We start from the raw sequence: 25,330 nt of genomic DNA on the forward strand, positions 1-25,330 counted from the left end.
TTTTACTTTTTAGGTATACCCACAAAAAGAAATCAAGGGGCGATAAATTCGGTGATCGTGGAGGCCACTTAATGCAATTCCGTAGAAAACGTTGGTCCAAATACTGACGGATAATTAACACATAATACGGAGGAGCACCGTTCTGTTGAAAAATCAAATGATCATCATACTCTGGAACATTTTCAATAATATCAGTCAAGGCAGAGTCAATAGCGTCTTCCAGTAATTGCAAATACATTTGGCCAGTCAAATTACCAGGTAGAAAAAAAGGACCCACCAGCCGGTCACCGAAAATTCCAGCCCATACATTTAATTTTTCCGGTTGCTATGTATGCACCTCGTGAAAAACTCTTGGATTTGAATAGGACCAATAGCGGCAATTGTGACGATTTGCCGTCCCGTTCAAGAAAAAAATGCATTAATCAGAAAAAAACAGATGTTAAATCATTCACTCATTGTTTCGCAAAATTGCAAACGGCGGTCATAATCACCCTCATGAAGTTCCTGGACTAAATGTATTTTATATGGATGGAATTTATTCTTCTTCAAAATGGTTTGTATGCTAGTTCGATTGATCCCAGACACAGATGCCAGCTGCCTCGTACTTAATGTAGGATCAAGATGAACTTGTTCCGAAACTGCAACTTCACTAGCTTCATTAACTATAGGTTTTTCAATTTCTCGTTTTTTTATTGGCTACGTTCCCTGTCTCTTGCAACTCTAGAACATACTTCCACCTGATATGTCGATCTTGATTTTGTTCATTAAATAGCTGAGCTGTTCTATTCGCACATTTATTGTTCATAAAGTAAAACGAAATGATATCTACCCTTTCCGCAATGGAATAAACCATAGTATTTAATTTTCAAAAACACAATTAAATAAACTACCAACCAACGCTTCCAAATAATACTAGAAAATAATTTGGAAACCACTAATTTTACGTTTATTGTGTGTATATAGCATTCATTTCTGTTTTTTACAATTGTTTTTTTTTACGAAAGTGATAACAAATCGTCAAAAACCAATGTAACGCAAGAAATACTAAATTTATACCATTGGCGTACTTAACTCTAATGACTGACATTTTTACCGTTACTAATTGTTTGTACATAAGTTTCAACTTTAAAATCAAAATTCTTAATAAGTATTGGGCGGAATTATATAAATTTAAAGTCTGTTGTAAAGAGAATTGTAAGAGCTTTCAAAAGAAATATTACTCAACCCCCAATGTCATTTAAATGTTTTGGGGTGATGCTTACCCTTGCTTGGGGGTGAAAGTGGCGGAGTCAAAAATACCAGCAAAGAATGTCTTTAATCTAAAATCGACGGGTCTGAGCGTTTTTCTACAATCATGACGCAGTTCCTGAAAATGGCTCTGTTTCGTTTTCATTTGGCCACCCTGTATGAAACTTTCCAGGTATTCTATTTTGTGGTCTGTACCTCCTTGATTTGACAATTTAAGTCATGTTAAAGGTTGTAATATAAAATTTAAAAGCTTTCATCATTGTTTTGCCGTACTCAGTTTTTTATTCGGCATTTTGCAAATGCAGAATGTATTATTTTTATTAATAATTTTCTTTCTTTTGTTTTCCAAATAATTGCTGTCAGCAGAAAAAGTTGACGAATTTACTTTTACATAAGTTTTTGGCTGGTTCACACACAACTAAAAATAACTATTAATTATTATTATTAACTTATTACGAATACCCGTTAGACGTACGATACCTACGTAAGGTTCCAGCGAGCAAGAACCAACGGCGCCATTCGCTCGCACACGATCGCTGCTGTTTCGCAATTACCGCTCTCTGCGGCTTTCGCCCCGTCCCAGAACGCCATTCTTAATCGCTCCCTGTTTTCGGACTAATTATTGTTCAAATCCACTACCATTATTAGCAGAGGATTCATGAATAATTCGCGGTAATTAGCACTCCCGTTTGATTAATTCTTATAGCTCTGCTTACCTTCGAATTTATCGCGGCCGGATGCCGTCAGTCCGCGGCCGCATTTAATATTTATCGGATGGGCGATCGATGCCCGAATGCGTTTGGTTTCTGTTGGGGATTTGTCACTGCTCTTGTGGCCAAGTAACCAACCGCAGGTTGTTAATTTTAGCAGGAGAAATCGCGTTTAATGAGATGAGATGATTAGATGATGATGAGATTTGTCGAGGATAGGAAAAGCAAATTAACCTTTGATCTGTACAAGTGGCAATGTTTCGACTTATTCGGAACTTTCTTCTGAGTTTAAAATAGCTGTTTAATTCAAGTTTAAGATCTAAAATTGTTATATTCTTATATTCTTATATTCTTATATTCTTATATTCTTATATTCTTATATTCTTATATTCTTATATTCTTATATTCTTATATTCTTATATTCTTATATTCTTATATTCTTATATTCTTATATTCTTATATTCTTATATTCTTATATTCTTATATTCTTATATTCTTATATTCTTATATTCTTATATTCTTATATTCTTATATTCTTATATTCTTATATTCTTATATTCTTATATTCTTATATTCTTATATTCTTATATTCTTATATTCTTATATTCTTATATTCTTATATTCTTATATTCTTATATTCTTATATTCTTATATTCTTATATTCTTATATTCTTATATTCTTATATTCTTATATTCTTATATTCTTATATTCTTATATTCTTATATTCTTATATTCTTATATTCTTATATTCTTATATTCTTATATTCTTATATTCTTATATTCTTATATTCTTATATTCTTATATTCTTATATTCTTATATTCTTATATTCTTATATTCTTATATTCTTATATTCTTATATTCTTATATTCTTATATTCTTATATTCTTATATTCTTATATTCTTATATTCTTATATTCTTATATTCTTATATTCTTATATTCTTATATTCTTATATTCTTATATTCTTATATTCTTATATTCTTATATTCTTATATTCTTATATTCTTATATTCTTATATTCTTATATTCTTATATTCTTATATTCTTATATTCTTATATTCTTATATTCTTATATTCTTATATTCTTATATTCTTATATTCTTATATTCTTATATTCTTATATTCTTATATTCTTATATTCTTATTTAACGTATATTGATATTGTCGTGGAACCTGTTTGGCCGTCTGCGATGGTCTATCAGAATTTAACATACCTAGTAATAGGGTGGCTGACCCTTATATAGTGTTCGGAATGGGCGATAGTTGCGGATTTCATTTTTATCTACGGTGTTGGGACGACAATGGCCTGCTCGCCTGCAAGGTGGTACCTCGGGTCCTCGGGGGCCTCTTCCTTCACGCCAAATTCAGCAGACGCTTGGGACGGATGAAGAGATCGTGGGCTGTTTCAGGATAATGGTTCACACTCTATTTGGATACTAAAATGCCCTTGGGTACTTCACTTGCTTCGGTATGTTTGTTTTTGAGGGTTTCAACTAACCCTTGAGTTTGTTTTGCACTGAATTTTAGGAGCACGGTCGAGTCTAATAGTCTAATGTCTATTATCACAGTCTTTACTTGGACACTAAAGTTTAGGTTTGAAGAGCGTCTGTGATGTTTTAGGAGGCACTGCCTCCTTGGAGGGCTTGTGTGTGGCAGCTTTAGACCTACGCGCTTTTTGAGGAGGTGCCTAAGTGGTTTGCTATAAAAATAATCACAGGCCAACAAGAGTCAAGAAGCAGACACACTAATATGCATTCCCGAAGGATTTTTGGTGCGCTGAATACGAATCTGGCCGCAGAATTGCTCTATCATGTCAGGTTTTTGAGATATCCTAACCTAGAAGTGCAAAAAATACTGTTTTTCGTCATATTTGAGGTTATGTAGTAATGCCATTAAAAAAAATACATATAATTTAAAAGTACAAGGCTCCCTCTTTCGAATACCGTTGAGTTTACTTAAATATCTTTTTTTTTTCGTTGAAGTTTATCAGTTTCTTAATATGCGAAAATCTACTAAGGATCCCTTAGACGTCAAACAGTTGATTGCAGTTCAAAAACTTCATACTCAGAAACCTTCAATACATACGAACTCAAACTCACAAACTCCAAATCCACAATCCTTAAACCCACAAACCCCAATTTCACAAAACCCGAATCTACAAACTCCAAACCCACAAACCGTTTAGGTATGAAGTTTCTGAATTGCAATCGACTGGTTGATGTCTAAGGGATCCTTAGTAGATTTTCGCATATTAAGAAACTGAGAAACTTAAAAATTTCAACATGTGATATCTCAACGAAAAAAAAGATATTTGAGCAAACTCAACGGCATTCGAAGGAGGGAGCCTTGTACTTTTAGATTCAATGTATTGGTTTTTTGAAAAAGAATAGATGGCATTACTACATAACCTCAAATATGACGAAAAACAGAGTTTTTTGCACTTTTAGGTTAGGATATTGAAAAAACCTAACGTGATAGAGCAATTCTGCTGCCAGATTCGGATTCAGCGCACCTAAATCCTACGGAAATATATATTCAAGTTTCTGCTTCCAAAAAAAGTTAAATTTTGTTGGTCTGTGTAATTCGGAGATTTGAACTCGGGTGATATTTTTTCAGAGAGTAATATAACCCAAAGGGTATTTTATAATATTGTAATTTGTTGATTACTTTGGGTTAATAATGACAGTAGATATCCAGGCATGGACATTGGCATATAAAATATGAGTGTAAATTTGGATCCTGTGCACACACTTGCAAGGTTCAATACGCTGGTTATTGAATCTCAGTTGGTTTGGGTCGACGTCCGATCACATGGTATGGCGGGTCCGCAGATTGTCCTGTTGTGAAGTCCGCCTTGGAATTAATTTAATAATAACGTTTACGAATCCTAGGCGTTTAACGTTTTTGTAAAGTTCGATCAAAAATTCGTTTAATCTAAAATGTTATATTTTCAATCTTTAACGTTATATCAACCAAAAGTATATTAATTTAACCTACGTTTTTAAATCATCTACTCACTGGACTAAGTTCTTAAAATTTAGTTTAATTTAAAATGTTCCAAGTTCTTTCACACTGGCGGAAAAATCTTGCTTGGCACTAGTTTTAGTTTTTAGAAAAGGCGAAATATTAATGTTTTTATATTACATTTATATTAATCATTATATTTTCCAAAATTTTGCATGTGAATATATGACCGATATAATTGTGAAGATTGAATCATTTGTTTCCATCATCCTCAAAATTTTTTCATCTTTCATCATCTTTTTTTTTTTGGACAATATTATATTTGTGTATGTGCAAGAATTGTACAAATATATTTACAGGAAATATAATTAAATGTTAATGTAACAAAATATGTATTATTAAACATGTAATATTAATGATTGAGATAAATCAATTCTGAGTACATATACTCCTTCAACACTTCTAATAAATTTCCTACAATTAATATTCCTACGCCATGTTAACAATTAACTGAGATATAGAGCAAAACAGCATCTTTACTGTGCATGCGTATGTTTTTTGATATGTCATAACCAAAATTTACCATCAATATGATACAATTGTTTGAAGACGTAAATAATTAAAATATGTTGTTGGCCAAATGAACATATAATAGAAGTTTTCTACATATTATATACCAATTATTGTTATTTTTTACCTTTATCAGAAAACTTTTTTAGGGACGCATATGAAACTCATTAAATTTTATTGCCAGGTGTTTTTGTACACATTCAACTGACTTCGGAAAGACTATAACAGTCATAATTGAAATTGTTGGCGCGAAATAACAAACATTTGTATATGAAGGCGTAGGGTCCTGTTCAATTTAGAATTGTTTTTGAGAATATTGAGAGAGAGAGGTACACACCAAATATTCTAATGTTAAACATGTTAATTAAAAATAATAATAGAGCGGTGAATTTATGTCGCATATTAACAAATTTATTTGTAGATACATTGTCATATTATATAGAGCGCATCCTCACCCTTTTAAAAATGTAATAGTTACATTTTAAATGTAAGTGATGAACAACAACAGCGAAAAAGTGTATCCGAAATCTGCGACCCTCCATCTTTCGCTGTCGCGTCATGTTAGAATGTCAAAAGTTCTGTGGCATTGTCGAGAGTTCCGTTTGAAAGATGAGTTCTTATTTACAATACAAATTGCTGACATTTTAAGCACTGGGGCCGTGATACTTATTTGATTTAAAATACCTCGGAATACGATATTAAAAAACGTATATTTATAGGTAGAAGCAATAAAGTTAAAATCACAAGTTTCTCTCTCACATTCTTGCATAAATCTCTAGATCGGAAATATAATTATTTTTTCATGACACAACACTACTTTTTTAATCAGTAACTATCAAGTTTCTCTTTAACAGTTGATTATAGGAGAATGTTATTTATGTGTTACATTAAATAACAATTACATGAAAATAATATTTTGTTTAGATATGTAACCTGAGGGATTATTTCTTTATTTATCTACAGGGTGGTCCGAACTTTATGCAGGAAACTTCGAGGGCAGATATATCTCTTTAAAATAATATGTGTTTACCTTATAAACATAGGTCTGGAACGGCACCGTTTTAGAGATACAGGGTGTTGAATTTGTCAAAAAAAAATGATTTTTTGTTTATTTCTCCGGAATCTATTAACCGATCTCAATAAAATTTGGTACATATAATGTATGTATGTAGGCCTTATATTTCCTGAAATATGAGCTTTAAAGGTTCAATCAGTGGTGTACAACTTTTAATGCACAAAACACGTAAAAAAGGTAACTTTAAGTTTTTCCCTAAGATTCGCCGTTCTCAAGTTATTCATACCAATACAATCCCCTTGTGGCAGACACTTCTAACGATAATATTGCAAGAATATTTGTTTATGTTTAAAAGTAAGTGTAATTTGAAAGCACACCAACAAAATTATTTACACTCCTTTCTACACCACCTATGAGGTAGTGTGCGATATAAACAAAAAATCAATTTCTTTTAAAACCTCAACACCCTGTATCTCTAAAACGGGGCCGTTCCAGACCTATGTTTATAAGGCAAACACATATTATTTTAAAGAGATCTATCTACCCTCAAAGTTTCCTGCATAAAATTCGGACCACCCTGTATATATCGTTATGACCAGTATCATAACGAGTCTGGATTTCAAAAGAGTTTATTATTCAATTCTCGAAAAAGAGTTTATAATTATCATTATACTTTAATTAATACGTGGGAACTTAGAAAAGTTGTACGTTCAGAGAATGAATACCACACACTTACCGTATGTCGCTCATGTACAAGGTAATCCAGTGGTTGGTTGTATAGGGTGACACTTAAGTTGGAAGAATAAGAAAGAAACACCAAAACTTCCAGGAAGGGAATAACAATAAAAACAAAACAAACAAACAAACTAACGACACAACGGGCTCGATCAACATTATTAATTAATTTATTGACACGCGACAGCGTACTGAGATTCAGGGAATGCGCGATCCTTAGCAAAATTTGGAATGACTTTATCCATTATTAAATTAACCTGAGACTCTGAACTAAGTAGACTGCTCAATGTGAAACCCAAGGAAGAACTGCCTGTTTTTCGGATCTCTCCTGAATTCGACACCTCGCTTCGACACGCCCATTTCTTGTATCCAGAAGATTTTGTTCTTGTCTTATTGGCGGGAACCTGAATATCGGGACGCTTTGGTATAACTATACTATGTTAATAATTACTTAATTGACTGGACTTACATTTATATAAATAATTCTGTGACTAACAGAACTTACAAGTAACCCTAGCTTTCTTCTAGTGACTCCGTGTAGCGATACGGGACGGATTAGTCAATCTCATTAATGGCTTGGAAAATTCGCCTAAAAACCAGCGATTTGATCTATTACTTTCCTTTCCAATTATTATCAATTTAAAAATTTGATTTAATTTTAATTTGGAACCTTTACGCTCTTCTCGTGGTTTCGCGCGTTATTAAAAATATGGGTTTCTTTATTCTGTCCCAGCATAGGTTGGCGCCTCCCGGACGCGACAGATGACTGTCACATGGCCCCGACGGTCTAAGTGAACTTGTTCAAAAATATTCCTAAATTTCATGAGGCCTTCTTCGAAGGACGGTCTTGGCGACGTTAAACCTACTTGAAAAAAATTGTTAAAATTTATAGTCCGGATGTGACATTCACGCCAATATTTGAAAGAGAACAACGAAGAAGGAAAACTGATACTTACAGCAACACCATGTGGAAATATTGAGTGGTCGGCTCAGAAAATTCAGTGTAATAAAAGAAACTATGATATTATAGAAAAAAAATCTCACTTTTAAAAAAGTACAGTTTTTATAAAACAGTTATATTGAATGAATATTTCTTAAGGATTATGTCCACTGCTAACCCATTTGATATTTCTACGTCAATGGTGTTTTAGTTTCTGATGAATTTATAACCTATTTTATGTTATGAAAAAATAGGTAATTTTTCTAATCGTCGTTATTCCTGGGTTCGGCAAAACGTAGGGTCTCCCAACGAAAGTCTCGTTCTTACCGGGTTATAGGATTTCGGAGTTATAGGGTTATTGAAGAATGTGGGTTTAAGGCTCAAGAAGCATGCATGTCTCGATCATACTGTGTTTCAGGGCTTCAACGCCCATAAATGTCTTTCTTACCGGGTTTGGGGATTTTGGGGTTATGGCATCTTGAGGTTATATGTTTAAAGGTTTAAGGGTTCAAAGTATTAAGGAGTTAAGGAGTTATGAGGATATTGGGGTTGAGTGGTCAATGGATAGAGGATTTATTGCGTTTTTGGGCCTATTTTTTGAGGTTATGAAAAATCCTGACGTGATAGGGTTAAATGGATTCAGTGACCCCGAAAACATATGATAGACATAGTCAGACTCCAGGGGTAATTTTTTCGATTTTTTTTGTGGAGCTGTCAAGACATCAAGACATTTTACAACGATTACGTGAAAAAAGAGACCAAAGTTATGGCGAGACATGTCGTAGTTCTTGCACCATGGCAGCATAAAATTTAAAAAAATAAAGTTCAGTAAATAAAATACTTAGATATCTCTCTGTAGGGAAACGTTAATAAACACAAAAAGGGATCAATAAATGGAATCATATTATGTGAAAGATTCCCGTTAATATGTTATCTATAAATACATTTTGCCTGATGGCAAAAATATGTGAAAAATCGCAGTGACTCACAAACTCTACGGTATAGAAATTAACATACACATGTACAAGTAAGAACGTAAAATATAGATTTTTTCATGCGTGAACCATGATGTAAACTGCATATTTTTGTTATATGCAGTTTCAGAGATGAGTATTTGATATTTTCGAACATCAATTTTTCTTAGTCATCAGAAACAGAGGGTTTTTAAGGTCCAATGTTGTTTAAAAGTAGGTTTTTAATTCAACGAGAAATTAAAAATGCACGAGAGTGTTCCGCTTCAAAAAAGTGAAGTTAGGACACCATGTATAATTAAATAATTTTAAAATGTGATAAAATTTATTTAATGCAACTTTCATTTGCAATATCCTTCTTATATAAAATACCTTGTAGGTATATCAAAGGTGGGAAACGTGACAAAATTCCGCGGGAATTTCGTAACGCATTCGAGGTTGCGCAATAAAATTAGGAACTAATTACCCAGCCTCCATAGACTTCAAGTTACGCTAATTAATCCACACAATAACCACCATCGGAATGACGTGTCGTTTCCAAGGTGCGAGATTCCCAACAAGGAGACCAATTAAATTAATTCATCCCTTTTCAGCAAACAGAGGCCGCGTCTAACTCCTCGTGTGATAACACGTGAGCAAACTGCTGTCATTTATTCTTCCTGTACGACTCGAGTTTGGCTTAGAGGAACTTTTGCCGGGCTTTAGTTAATAGTTCTTTATTTTGTTAGGTTTTATAGGAGTTCGGGTCTGAAAGGATTGATCTGTTATAAAGTTTTAACTGCCAGGTTTTGCGGTATTGATGTCTGTGTTAAGGGGTCGGTTTACGAAAGGAAATGGGTTTTTAATAGAGAAATAATATTGATGGCGAGGGGTGAACTTCGTAAACAAATAAAATGTCACGGCATTCTTGTAATGACAAAAAAAAACATGTATATTCAATTTTAATGGATGGACAGTCTTTACTTATTTTTTATAATTTACTATTTGTATAAATTGTGGTATTTGAATTTAACATATGTATGTATGTATGTGATTCTAAAATATATAGCCAAACTTATACTGCAGAAGCTAGAGGTCAAGATAGATTGTTTCAACCCAATTTACCTAGATACAAAATCCACTTATAACTAGTTTCTTAAAGTTGAAATAAAACGATTTAAAAAAAAAACTGAACAAATAACACATCTAGTGTGTGGCTGTTTCCGTTGTTCGTCTTTATACGTACAGATAAAACTGTACGGGTAAAACTGCCAAAAAGAACGTGTATCTGTGGGGACCTTAAAACAGCTATTAGAACGTCGATTGCAATGCCATCCTGACGGACTACAAAAAATGTCAAAATTTGTGGGTAAGCGTCTGCCCTTACTTTGACTTATCTGATAGCGTAGCTTATAAAACCAATGCAATTACCACCAAATGATCCATCTTAAATGGGATAGATAACTGTATAATGTAATTTCCATTTCCTATATATATCATATCAGTTCACATGACGTCGTGTATGACAGTTGTTTTCAGTGGCCTACATTTAATATGTGCAAAATATCGAGTCAATAACAATCCGGCCATAATCCTGCCGAAACTCCGGCAAAAAAACGTGGATTTTTTTGCATAATTCCAGGCCCAAGTGTTCATTAATTAATTTGCATAAATGCGCGTCGCGAAGTGTTAACAGTAGCATGAAATGAATGCAGGGGTTTATTGATAATGCGAGTATGTCGGCGATTCGTATTGATGTTTATCGCCGCAATCAGAACTGTATATTCAGCAATTGAAATCCGGATTGCCGCGACTCAAAACAAATAAACACGAACGACAGCCTTTTTATTTTAATCGCCAATTCATCCCGTGATTGGATTTTGACGTACGGGCTAAGGACGACAGATACTATTGCTCACTGTGCATCTACGCCTACCCATGCATACATTTGCCCGCAATCTCGAACTATGGATAGGGTGATCGATTAATAACAGAGCTATACATTTTCGGTAGTACGCTGTACATCAGAAACAGACAAATTTTTTTAACAAAATATTGGAACTCTTACAGCTTATTTATAAACAATAGCACTGTATGGAGTAAGTCAAAGTTTAACTGTAGGAGTTAAATACGTAGCTAGAGATACCTGGTGATATACGCGAAATAATTTTACCTAATTTCAGACATATTTTTATATCACATGGAACAAACAACAAATTTTATTAAAAAAATATTTTGATACCTTTCCCGCAGGGTTCTGTACTTGGGCCTTTATTACTTTTACTTTATACGTTCGACCTAACAAATGCAATTACAAAATGCAATGTACAGTTTTTTACAGACGATACACAGCTTTATCATCATGTTGCAACTGATAAGCCTGATGAGGCACTGACAATTATAAATGATGATTTATCCAATATTAATAACTATGCTATAAATCATAATCTACGCCTAAATCCCAATAAATCAAAAGTAGTTTTGTTTTCCACAAAGAAAAAACGTGAACACTTAAAAGCAAGTATGCGTATTAACATTGATGGTCAGTTGATTCCGTTTGTTACCACTGCAAAAAATTTAGGAGTATATTTTGATGAAAATTTGAAAGTCGTAGATCATGTCACAAATGTTACGAAGGAATGTTACATCAGATTAAAATTACTATATGTTAAAAAATTAAAAATGAAATTTGATACTGATTTTTGAGGAAGTTCGATAGATTCGGAATTAGCAGATCAACTTTAGATAGACAAATGACTTATCTATGGTGAATATTAACATTACAGGTAACTAGTTTTTTTTTCATGGCAATACTGATAAAATCAGTAACATGCTTGATTAAGTCAGTATTCTTCTTTAAATATATCAAAAGATATTAAATCTTTTGAATAGAGAGAGATATCGAAAAATGTTTTTAACAAAAGAAAAACAAGGACTTCCAAATGATGTAAAAAATATTTGTGGAATTAATTTCGATGGCGTCATAGTCCTTTGAGTAAAGTATAAAGTAGCTTGTGGTTTCCTATTTGGTCTCTTAATTTTTCTATAATGACTGCCAATTATCTGTTATTATATATATATTGTTAAAAATAAATAATGAATAAAATACTGACGTTCTTACTGATAAACCTTTAACGAAAATCAAACAATGAAAATTTTTGTTGCTCTTTTATAAAAGTCAATTTTTTACATGGGGAAATTATATTTAAAAAATTGTCACTTTTAACACAATCGTAGATAAAATATGTTGAGATTTGTCTTAGAATCTCCAAGCTCCCTCTGGGACACCGATCCAAGTACCTGAGTGGAACGCGAAGATTTCAAATTTGGTCTCGGATCACCCCTAAAACAAAGAGTTTCTGTGCCAGAAGAAAAAAAAAGTATAGTCGCACTGAGGAAACAATTCGTTTCACTGAACAAATTACAAAACAACAGATTTTTATTACCAAATTCATGATCATAGATATTAAAGAGACTGTCTATTAATATATTTATTCAAACAAAATATGACACAACCGCTGCCTTTTTATAATTGCAATATTTACATTATAGCAATATACTGGGTGGGCCACCAGTAACGCCTCGGTCACTAGGGACCAAACGGCAAACGTTATAGAAACCTGTTTAGGTGGGTAGCTATGTGTAGGTTAATTACAGCTACATTTTAAAAATATTTTGATATATACAGGGTGTCCAGGAAAAGCGTACCATATCAAAGTTATGTATTTTTGAATGGAACACCTTGTATATTCCTGCATATTTTAAATTACCTACCGTAAAAAAATAGGTGAACTTTATTAAAAGTTCTGCACGCCTAGCCCTTTTTGTTTGTGAGATATTTCAATTTTATTTCCGCGTTATTGTACAATAATATGTACATGTCTGCCCCTGATCTGAAGTTTCGCATCGATCAATTTATTCAGTACGTATCTAGTGGCACCCTAATGCTTGCCCTGTAGACCTGGCGTGCCGGTGAACAATCCAGGCCTTTTTATTAGGGACGTTGGCTAAGCATTTCATTGTCGTTTGTGCGTGTGTAAGTGAATTTGACGCTTTGCTTGGTCGAGTATATGGCACGTGTTTTTATGATAGTCAGTAGTATCGTGTATCATGAATATAGAGCGGCATACGTCTTGACTAGAGGTTTAGCCTATTTCTGCTACTACAACACATTTTGTTGCTTACTAGCATAATATGATTACTACTGTTTATTTATTTGATTGTCGCCACAGTTTCTGATGTCTAGTCATTAATTTTGAGGTTATGATAAAGAACCTGTAGTGTAGTATATACACCAAACTATTGTCCACATTGCAGTTTATATACCTACTCGAAACTATCTGTAATATACACCAAACAGCTTTCACACGTTAAACCATAATTTCAATTGCAACACACTCCAACGAAATTATCACTGGTGATCAGCTTTTTTGTAGTAATCTCTTGTTATTGCTATTCTATTGCAATGGCGCACAATTACGTTCCAAGTGCAATTTCCGTAATACGCAGCAGAGACCTAATGAAAATCCTCATAATGTGGGTCATGCTAATCTTTAACGTCTCTTTTAATTAATGTTTGGACTTGGATGTTTTCTTAAGAAGAAGCTAATTTTAAAGAAAATGATGAACTGATTTTTCGTCGCCTCCTTAATAAAAATACACCGACGACATAGCTTCAAGAAACGAAGAACGTATTCCACTATTGTACTCCTTCAACCGTGTTGGTATTTTATGGTTTCCTTTTTATTTCTTATCCCCCTGCAATGAACTGTAAAGTTACTGCTTCTTTTATTATATTAGAGTAGTCGCGGTTGTGAGTACCGGGACTAGTTCTGCTAGCTTCTCATTATTCACTAGCTCTTTTATTAGATTCATTACGCCGGAATAGAAGTTAGCCTGTCATCGATTCGGCAGGAGGGCATTCGCTCGGAATTTCAAATTCTGATTCGAGCATATTTCAGGGGAATTTATGCCGGCGTATTCTCAGAGATCAGATTGAGATATTAGCGAAGGCTCCTGTAATGGGACTGAAAAATTGCTACGACTCAGTCGTTTGAAGGGTATTCCTATTTCACGTTATATTTCACAAAATTATTTTACATCTGCGCAAATATTTCACCCGCGGCTATCTATGATCCGATCTGGTTCGCGTCTATTTTAAGTCGAAGTCAATATTATACAGGTGAGTCACGCTTAAGCTACCTTCCTGTGAGAATCAAGAGAATTGGTGAAAATATTGGAGTTTTGACTACTTAATCCTGAAAAAAGGACACGCAAGCATATTTGTTGATGCATAATTAACAGCTATCAGTTTAGTGAGGGTAAAAATGTGGTAATCGAATAATTTAGCAAGAATAAAACAATATTGTGAATATATAGAGGATGTCAAGATTATTCTCCCGGTCTAATCCCAAGAGAGGGACTTTATATTCTTCGGTAATCAGACGCAATGCATCCCGGGACGATAATTTATTCGAGGCCTCGCGAGCCGATTCAATTAAATTGGCTTGTTTGCCGTTGGAATACCAGTCCAATACCTAAATTAGATGTATGAGTATTGTGTATGCATGACCTGGATTGTGTTGAATACTAAACACACGCTTCAATTGACATCTGTGACTATCATATCTGGATTTAGAATATTCATGGGCGCGCAGAAATATGCTCGAAGGTGTGTTTTAATTACGTTACCTCTCCGGCCAATACAGTCGCGTTACATTTCACCTCGGAATTGCCTCGCATTCCGAATTATTAAGCGACAAAAGAAGTAATATGCCAAAATGCTATCGTATATGACGAAGTAGGTACTTTCTCCTGCAGAAACTAATATTATGAGTACACAATAAAGGATATCAACGAAAGAAAAATGAGTACTTTTATAAAGTTTGTATATATTTTATTTTTGTTAAAACTATCAGCTGGAGCCATCATCGGAGCTAAATTCTATAACCTAATATATGTATTTTAATATAAAAAATATTTTTCAAAAAATAAAAGCTTAATCAATTAGTAATAAGCTCCCGACAATAGAAAACATAAAGTAGGTAATTCGACTCATAAATTTTGTAAAAAAAAACAAAGGTTAAAAATGTCGATCAGGTGCGGATATTCCAAAATAGATCTACTTCAGGATTTTCATTTCCATTCACTTGGGTTTTTCGCTAATCCTCTCATTTAATCAATATTTTTAGACATGGTTTCATTAACTTTTCCATTTTCTCAATTTATTTTTTCCTTAGTCTTCCTTTTGACTTTCTTTTTATTTTTCTTATTTTCTCATTGTATTATCTCTCATTTCCGTAATATATCCATACCAACCCAGTTATTTTCCGTTAGTTTTGATCTCTTTTTAACTACCATTCCCATATTTTTATTTCTTTCCCAGTCTTAAGTTATTAAGGTCATCGTACTCTTTAGTTCCTTATTTTCTATCTCCCAATATTGTGTTTATTTTTATGTTATTTTAAAAGTTTTACGCTATTTTTTATAAATTTTCTAATGTGAACATATTGTGAACATTTCATATTGTGAACAATTACATTGTCGTTTCAAAAATTATTATTTTTTTTCAATTGTTTTGTTTTTTAGATACAATTTTGTTTTGTTAATATTTACAAATTACATTTAAGGAAAAACCATGTGAAAAGGCAATACTCAAAATTCAGATATAGCTATAGTCTATCGTAGTTATATTTACAAGAGAACAAGAATAAAATAGTTTTCTTTGAAATATTACATTATTTAATGAGTTTAATATATCATTTACGTTTTATCAAATATAATCTTTAAATCCGTCATTTTTCTAATTACTAGTTGTTTATTATACTGGTTCTTCATAAATGATTACAAGTCACGTAGTGATTTACGTAATTTTTATTATCTCGGATGTAGACGTAACAGTTCATTGTATAGTCTTTCCAAAGTCAGTTGAACATATAAAAAAACTCCTGGCAATAAAATTTAATGACTTTCATAGGCGTCCCTAAAAAAGTTTTCTGCTAAAGGTAAAAAACTATAATAATTCGTATATAATGTGTAGAAAATTTCTATTGTATGTTCATTTGGCCAACAACATATTTTAATTATTTATGTCCTCAAACAATTTTATTAAATTGATGGTAAATTTCGTTTTGTTCTGTTTCAAAAAGTTTCCAAATCGCCATGTTGTAATAATATTAGTTCTCCCTTTTGCAATTGTAATATCAATGATTCACGCCAAATTCCGCATTGTTGCACTGCACTGCTGGGCAGTTTGTCAACCACTTGTCAACAGCTGAAATTTGTTGCCCAGTAGCCCAATGCAACTGTGTTTGTACTTCATTTGCCCGGGCTCGCATTCTTCAAATGGTCGAATACATTTCTACCACCTCCATGTTTAGTTCGTCCAGACCTGTATATGGGTATGGCTAAATAAATATCAAATATTTCAATGCCGAGCTGCTGCATCAGCGACCGAACCTGTTACATACTGTCAACCTCTTGGTTCTTCAACTGATATCGGAAAAACTAAAAACGAATCATTAATATTGATGACGTTAAAACTTAGGGAAGTTTCGTTGACAGTACCATCCGTGCAATGTTGATTGCCTAAGTTTGGTAGTCACGTGGGTCGTAATTATTTATGAAGGCTCTGTATATTGCTGATACAACTCAATGTTAGTCGGAACATGTATCCCGAAGAGTAGTTATTTCTCGCAGCTACGAATCTTGTAGATGAGGTTATATGATATCATTTAATGGGATTTTTAGTATTTTCTTTTGAATTTATCTGAACTACTTTAATAAACGTACATTTAAAATAAAGCAAAATGTAATAATAAAATATATGTTTCTATAATCATGTTTATTTATTGCAAAATACAATTTTGCTGCTTGATATCAACCATATCTACACCTTTATGACCTATTTCTCTACCTGTTTCTCTAACTTATTAATGGTATTTATCTTCAGATAAAACAACAAAAAATCCATAAAATGGTTGTGTATCATTATTACTCCATCATGCCATGTGAATTTACATCGAAGATTTTGCATGTTTTTTGTTGTAATTCAGTGAACTGAAAAGCTTCACTTTATTAGATTCACAGGGAAAGAACGAAATACAAATTTAATTAGTGACAAGTTCCGAATATAATAACAAGGCCACGAAATGATGAAATAAAGACCGTGGCTCCACGGTAAACTCATAAAATGTACGAAACATTTATTAGCGAGAATTTAAATGTAATTAACGTCTCTTTATTATATGAATAAACAGACTTCTTGATTAAATGCAAATCCTAGCGAGGGTCGACACGCAACCAGCCATTTAGTCGTTATATTAGTAATTACAGAGGGCCGTATTAATTTTCAGAGGTTTACATACCGCCAACAAGGTACGATATTGTATCATATATACCTTTGAGACACATAAGTTGTAATAAACTTCAATTAACGGACATTTACCGCTCGTCGTGCCTTGCAGCAGCAGCCGACTTGAGTAAACAGGAGTTTTCAATTTATTTTTAAATACTTCCTCTGCCTCGGATAACTCTCTAAAGATTCTTCACCTCCAGCCTTTCTTCACGGCACCTAATGACTACGGATAGTACGGCCGGGTAGAAACTATTCAATTAGCGGGTAGGATTTCCTGATTAACGTTATTTTGTCATTTTCAGAATTGTGTAACGAAAAACGTGACATTCCCGTATTTAAAGACATGTATCCCTGTAAAGTAACTGATACAAGTTCACAAAAAAACTGTTTGCAAGACAGTTGTGACACACAATCAAAGTTGCACATAATACTCTCGTTTAGCATACCTCTTCTTTAGTGCACATTCAGAAAGTATACATCATATTGCATACAAAATTTTTTTCAATAATTTCTTCCAGAAGCCATGTCCTTAAAAGATAGCCCACATACTTGACTGGGCACCACACACATCATCTCAAGAAAGAAACTTAGTAAAAAGGGCAAATAAGAACATTTTTAGATATAATAGTTATTTATGTACCAAGGGAGCTTAAGGGCATAATCATCCTAGTATCTCCCGTGGTGCATGCAACGTTTTATTTTTTACTTAGACATCTGAATTTATATTTATTTGAAACTTAATAATTAAATGTAAGTGAGAATTAAATTATTTTTTCAATGTATAAACGATGTATTCAAGATGTATCTATGACACCCGCAAATTTGTAAATTTTGATAGTTTGCTGTTTGATTCTGAGGAGGCATATTGAAAAGGTAGAATCAATAAATATTCCAGCAATAGTTGCTGCTAGAGCCAATAAAGCCAATGAAGAATTACTGCCTAAGAAATCTAAATTTATGATAAAGAATATAAACGTTTTGAGACATGGACAAGCAAAAATTCAGTGACAGCTGTTAGTGAAATTATATTAATGGGATGTTTCCAAGAACTGATAATATTTAGGTCAGCTTATTTCGCCCTAGAATGATAAGACTTTGTTTTCGTATATCGCCTAAGTGAAAAATAAAAACCATTATAATCCGTATAGTCATGTAAACAATCTTTTGACAAACGTCGTTTTTTAAAAATATCATTTCTTTCATTAATTTTAATTTATACATAATTTTTTATGTTAATTCTGCAACGAGAAGGGAAGTTGTCTGATGAAACAATCTCAAGTAAAATGTGGAAACAAAAATTTCTTTGTAGTAGCTGTTTTTTACGTCAAAGGTAAAACTACAATTTAGGATGTTTGTCTGAATGATTGCATTACTTCAGAATGTAAACATATCAGGTATGTGCTTTAATAACAAACAGGATTCAAGTACAGTCATCAGTTGAATTAAGACAATTATAATAATAATAAAAATGACTACCACATCTGATATCTATACATGTCACTAACAATTTGCAACTAAAAAATGTTAACCATTAAGAATTTTGAACACCGTACTGTATATTCTCTAGTTGTTCAAGCAAATTCAATTATTGTAATTTGTTTTGCACCAAATTACTAACGATCACGCACAACACATATGTGACAAAATTAAAGTAGGCTGCTAGTACGAATATCATTAAATATACAGGAAAAGAAGGTCCATCTAATTGTTGACATTGCCCATTGTTTTAGGATAGTTAGGCCGTTTATGGCCAGGGGGCAGCGCGATCGATGACGTCAGCTCTATTCCATTAATATTTAAAAAGTTTCTATTATAAATTTTAAATAAAAACAGAAAAATATGGTAAAATATGTGCTTGTAAATATTTCCACAAAATTTTAAAAATTTTAAGAAAGATTCTTATATAACTGGTAATATAAATAATACAAAAAAGGTATTTTAAGTGAAATTGGCAGCAAATCAATTTCATCTTTTAAAATTATTTTCCATTGACTCATATCTTAACAAAATTCACAAAAAATCTATCTTCACATCAAATATGATATCTCTGTTTGTTTTCGATGTATACTTTTTATATAGTTTGATGCTTATTTACAATTGTTGTTTTACAAATCTCCACGAAAAAAACGTACATATAATAAAATGAGAAGAAAATAGTTCACACATATGTTTTAAATTCATTAGAACGGCACCTAGACAATGATTTCAATTTAGTAAGCCCATATAAATATTTCTACCTCGATTACGTGATACGTATCATAATAACTTGTAGGCTCTAGACTCTAGACGTTTTTCCATGGAACAAAGAGCTAATGCACTTTTAACAATGCACCGTCCATATTTAATATCCACTGCGCGGATCGTTATCGTAGTAGTACTGTTTAATACCTCCTTGTTAACTTTGTTCTGTGTGTCGAACAACAAGTAATAGCTAGATTCCGGAATAATTGGAAGAAAGACATGGTATACATATACAGGGTGTCTTAGAGTAACATATAAACAAAGGAAGACCACATATTTGTGGATTCAAAATAGGCAGATCTAGGTAATTCACCTATATCCGAAATCGTTTCGTTTAGCCGCTAGATGGCCTCAAAGTTCGTGAAAATTTTTCGAATTTTGTAAATAACTCGAATAAGTATTAATCGATTTTGATTATTTTTAGGGTGTGGACTTTTGCTTTCAATCTACAAATTTTGGTGTCTTTTAAAACTCACAACTCTTACAAAATTGATGTCTGGTGATAATATCCATTCACAACTTTTTCCTGTTTCAGGCAATAATGACAACTATTTTAATTCGATAGATGATACCATTTGGAAGTTTTTGGGCCTCTTGTAGAATTTTGATTAAATTAACTGTTTGGATAAAAAAATATATTTTTTAAATGTCTACTTAACAAAGTTCTAGTAGGCTCTGATTTTGTAGGTTGACTGTTATTTCAGTTTGATCTTTAAATCGTTGTACCTGTCAATACTCAATGAGTGTTTATTACGATAAAATATACCACATGTTACTTTTAATTTTTCGATTCAGTCATAATGTCATCAATTTTAACCACATCAATTATAATATTAAAGTTGAGTCTTAATATTTGTACCTTTTTTAGTACCAAAAAAAAATATTTATGATTTGATAGAATTTAATTTTAAATTATGTTCATCAGATAATTGCCTTACAGTTTGTAACTCAGAGCTGACAATATTGCATGCTTGATCCAGATCATTAATATTAAAATTATAATATAGTTGAGTATCATCAGCATAAGCTTGTACTTTACATTGTTGAATTGATTCTAAACTGGAAGCAGTGTAAATTATAAAAAGTAAGGGACCCAAAATTGACCTCTGGGGTACACCAGAGATGTGTTAATAACATTTTATCTAAACTATTAGATAAAATGTTATTAACACATACCTGTTGAGATCTTCCATGTTAATAAGAATGAATAAGATCTAAAGTCGGTTCATCAAACCCATAGCACTTAAGTTTAGAACAAAGAAGCTTATGATTAGTTAGTTATGATAAGTCTAATAAAACTAAAGCACTAACTAGTCCCCTGTCCTGTGCTTTTATTAAATCATCAATGACGGTAATTAGAGCAGTTGAGGTACTATATCCTTTTCTGAAGCCACATTGCGGTTGAGGTAAGAGACTATTATTTACAAAATAGTCATAAATTTGATTATATAACAGTCTTTCAAAAATTTTGGAAAGCGCAGATAATATTGTAATTATTCTGAGATCAGAGAACGATTCTGGATTATTTTTTTTTGGGTATAGGCAAGCCGATTGCCTTTTTCCACAAACAAGGAAAGTATTGTTATGGGTATCATATTGGGAGATATATTATCAACACCAAATGCATCCGTTTTGATACTATTAAGAATGGTATGAATCTCATCAACAGTAACCAAAGCAAATTTGAACGATAGATTAATATCACATCTGTTATTGTCATAAAAATTAATTTGGTCATCACAATCATTAGAGATATTCCGCAAAAATGATGCAAAAAAGTCATTAATTTCATTAGGGTCAGCCATCTGAGGTGGCAAAATAACATTTTTACAAGATCGAATATTGAGAGAGACAAGAGCTTCCGTTTCCGTTTAGTCCGTTTACTATTTTTTTGAGAAGCAATAAATTCCAAGTACCCTTTTTTCTTGTCGTACCATAGAGACACAGTAATTTCGTAAATTTTTGTATTGTAATCAATCAGAGTGCTTGCGAGTACATAAAGAGTATAAAAACATCCGCTACGTCTCTTCACGTATGCTATGTGAAAGTCGACCATTTATTACAGTTTTGGAAAATTCAGTTTTCAGACTTCTTAAAAAATAAAATCAAAATTCCATTGTATAGAACCATCTCATTTTAATGTGAAAATCTTGTTTTTAATTATGGATTTCAGTTCAAATATAAGGTTTCAGTTTTTAACTTTGTTTTTCATGGTATTACTCGACGACAATTTACTATTTTTCTCACTAGACCAGTAATGAACGCAATGCCGACGTTTTATTAAAGCCAGGAATATTCCTGTCCTGGCGGCGTTAATCCAATAACGCTTTGTTAACTTGACGCGCATGTAAATAACAAGCAATAGGAGATTTCCAAATAATTGCAGACATACTTAACGGAGGCAATAAGCAAAGCAAGCGGATATCTGTAATCTGCACCCTTGTTTCCTTCGCTATTTGCGGTCGACCGAGCCATTTTCAGGCCGTCCTTATCGCCCCCTCCGTCTCCTCCCCCATTCTGTCTTTATCCGTTCTTCCACTAACACTTCATGCGGAATTTCCATGTATAGTGAAAGCTCAGAGGTACTCTTAACCCCAAACAGCCTAAACCACTTGTCAATTTACAAGGTGTGGATTTCGGTTTGTGCTCGAGTGCTGCGTAAATTGTTGCTCGGAGATTTGCAGGTAAATGATAGCTGGATCCCCCTCTCGATCGTCTTCTCGGGTCCCTCTCCCGCTTTGCTGTCTAATGCAGCTAATGTCGTCGTGTGGGGCCAATTAGTAGGCGCTGCGATCTCGTTATTTTTCTTGTTTTTTTTTTCTTCTTATTCCTGATAATTAGAACACGATCAAAGCTTTGTATTATGCAGAATAGCTCATGTAAATGTAAACTTTTCCAGGACTCGATGATAGGGTCATATTCCATCTTTTTTTTAAGCTAAACGCGTAAACTTGAGCAATGATTCTACATTTGAAAACATGAAAAAAGTTTATATAAAAACGTTATCCTCAAAATTGTCGATCTTGATATAAAAAAGTGGAGCTACAGAAATGTTTACTCGAACTTTTTTCTCCAAAATGAATGTACTTGAAGTTATTTTACAAACATCATTGATATTTCGCCAATACTGCCATTCTATACAAAAATGTTTTCAAAATAGCTTTAAATAAATAAAATAAAGTAATTTCCAGTTCCAATGGTATATCACGTACGTTTGCAATTACTTCTCGTCTGGGTTCTGTTTCTCACATAGAAATTCTCAAGAAATATATCAAGATCAGATTGGAAATTAAAACTGAAATTTCACGCTTTTTTTATGCGCTATCAAGCAAATAGATGTTACAATCAACCAGTCGGCAATAATACCCTTTCTATGATTCTTAATAAGATTGTACAGTTTTTGAAACTAGAACATCCTGAAACATATACAAGTTATTCATTCTGAAGAACGTCGGCAACGTTACTGGCTAACACAGGAGTTGATGTATTAGCAATCAAGAGACATGGTGGGTGGAAATCAGCCACAATTGCAGAAAGTTATGTTGCTGACAGTTTAAGTAACAAAAATGAAATAGCCAACAGGATTCTTTACAATGACACTTCAACTCCATGTTCTAGTAGTACGTCGGTCATGCTGTTTTAATGGATCAGTCAGATAATGTTGAGCCTCCGGTGACTGAAATTGAGCGGTCAAATTATTTTGAGAAAAATGTGACAATAATTAGTAAACGCAAGGGGAATAATTATCCAGATTTTATAAATGTTGTAATAACTGCACAATTACTATAAATATTCATTCATAATAATTAATAAAATGTAATGGTCATCAAATATTTCTATTTATTTGTTCATAACATGCATTTATAACTCGAAATCGCGTTGTCCATAGCAACTTCCTCTTCTACGGTAAAATCCTCTTACCTCCTTAAAAACAATGTATTAATAGTCTATTTACTAGTAGGTGCAGATAAAATAAATTTATTGTCAATCTGATATTTGTTTGTTGATTTTCTACCCGATAATTAAATCAATCATATCATATTTGCAGATAACACTATATATACATGTGTATATCATATCTAATAATTTACTATAGGTAAATACTACAAAATAATCGATCATACATCGCTCAAAAAAGCAATGATCAATAATGTACATTTTCCTAATTTTTCATCATTACTTTAGAAGAAATTAAATAAATAAAACACGATATAACATTATTAAAAGAAATGAAAATATAGTAAGGGTAGTTACATTTTGATTTTTTGGGTATAAATTTATTAGATACCTAATTGATATCTGGTAAGATTTTGAATAGTATGGAATAACGTGATACTATTAGACTTCGGATAAAAGATTCTAGTTTTTTAAAGCTACATTTGGGCTACATTTACTTTTTATTTATTATGTACTCATAAATAGCTTGCATATCCGTACATTGAAAAATATTGTATAAATATTTAAAGACACACGCTGACTTTGACCAAAATAAAAGCATGAGATAGCCAGAACAACGGCTATCAAAGATTTGAAATAAAAATTGTTAGAGTGAGCCGAATACTACTCTGTTGAGAGCCGCGTCTGCCGAACTCTAGACCAGTTCGGCAACCAGCAGCGCGCAAAGTTTTATTCCTTCTGTGGACTGCGGTTCTCAAAATGTGTGAATGGTAAATAGTTTAATTATATGGTACACACTGCACATACGGGTGATATTAAATCTGTCTTGTGTTGATCGCATTTTCGTTAAATCTAGTATGTATTACATTTGAAGATCGTTTTGCGTTATTCCATAATCTCGAACTACTCGTGAATCAAATTTTTTCACTTAAATAAACCGTTTCTTGAATATACTTAAATACATTTTTGATTTTCTGTTTGGAACTAACTTCACTTTTTATTTACAAATTTGTCGCCGGATAATCTATCCCGTTTCCGGACTCTGTTTGATGTGTTTAAGCGGTCCACCGAGAGAGTTTATGGCCTGTTAAAATATAACTGATGAAGCTAAAATTACGTTAGTGCCCTATGCAAATAAGGTTCATAAACCGCTGCACCCCGTTGAGGAATAATTTATGGTTTACCGAAACATGCTTACTTGACCTCCCGTTCCGCTGTTAATCCAATATTGAAACTATGGACGGCCAAAGTGTGCATAAGACGTCCATGAGGCTTAAAGGCCGTCAGATATTTAAGCACCGGGTCGTAGGTGGAAATACTGTGCGGTGAGGATTGGGAATTTTCAAATAAATTTGTCAGGACAAACTTCATGGTACATAAAATAAGTTTTATCATGAACTGACCTGCAGGTATGAAAATGTAAGAAGTATTAATATCAACAGTTACAGTTACAGTTCTATTCTTCGGTTGATCAAGATAAATCTGATATAACTGTCGTAAGAATTGTCAAATCTGAATCATTTCAAGGTTATCTTAAATATGTAAATGTATTTTTAAATCCGTTCGTCCAGCAGTGGTTCTCAAAATGTACATATAGTATATTTTCTAAGATGTTTGAAATTATCTTATACAACCAATTTAATATAACGTAGAATCATTTCCATCATCAAAAACCGACATGAGTTAGTTCCAATCAAATCG

At 32.8% G+C, this 25,330-nt stretch overlaps 1 protein-coding gene across 1 annotated transcript in view; it reads right to left on the reverse strand.

Moving 5' to 3' along the window:
* Positions 1-25,330, reverse strand: part of LOC108917918 (carbonic anhydrase-related protein 10) — a 461,749-nt gene that overhangs the window by 388,161 nt on the left and 48,258 nt on the right. The window lies entirely within an intron of this gene.

The sequence above is a fragment of the Anoplophora glabripennis genome, unplaced genomic scaffold, assembly GCF_000390285.2.
Source record: "Anoplophora glabripennis isolate ALB-LARVAE unplaced genomic scaffold, Agla_2.0 scaffold3, whole genome shotgun sequence".
NCBI classification, from domain to species: Eukaryota; Metazoa; Arthropoda; class Insecta; order Coleoptera; family Cerambycidae; genus Anoplophora; species Anoplophora glabripennis.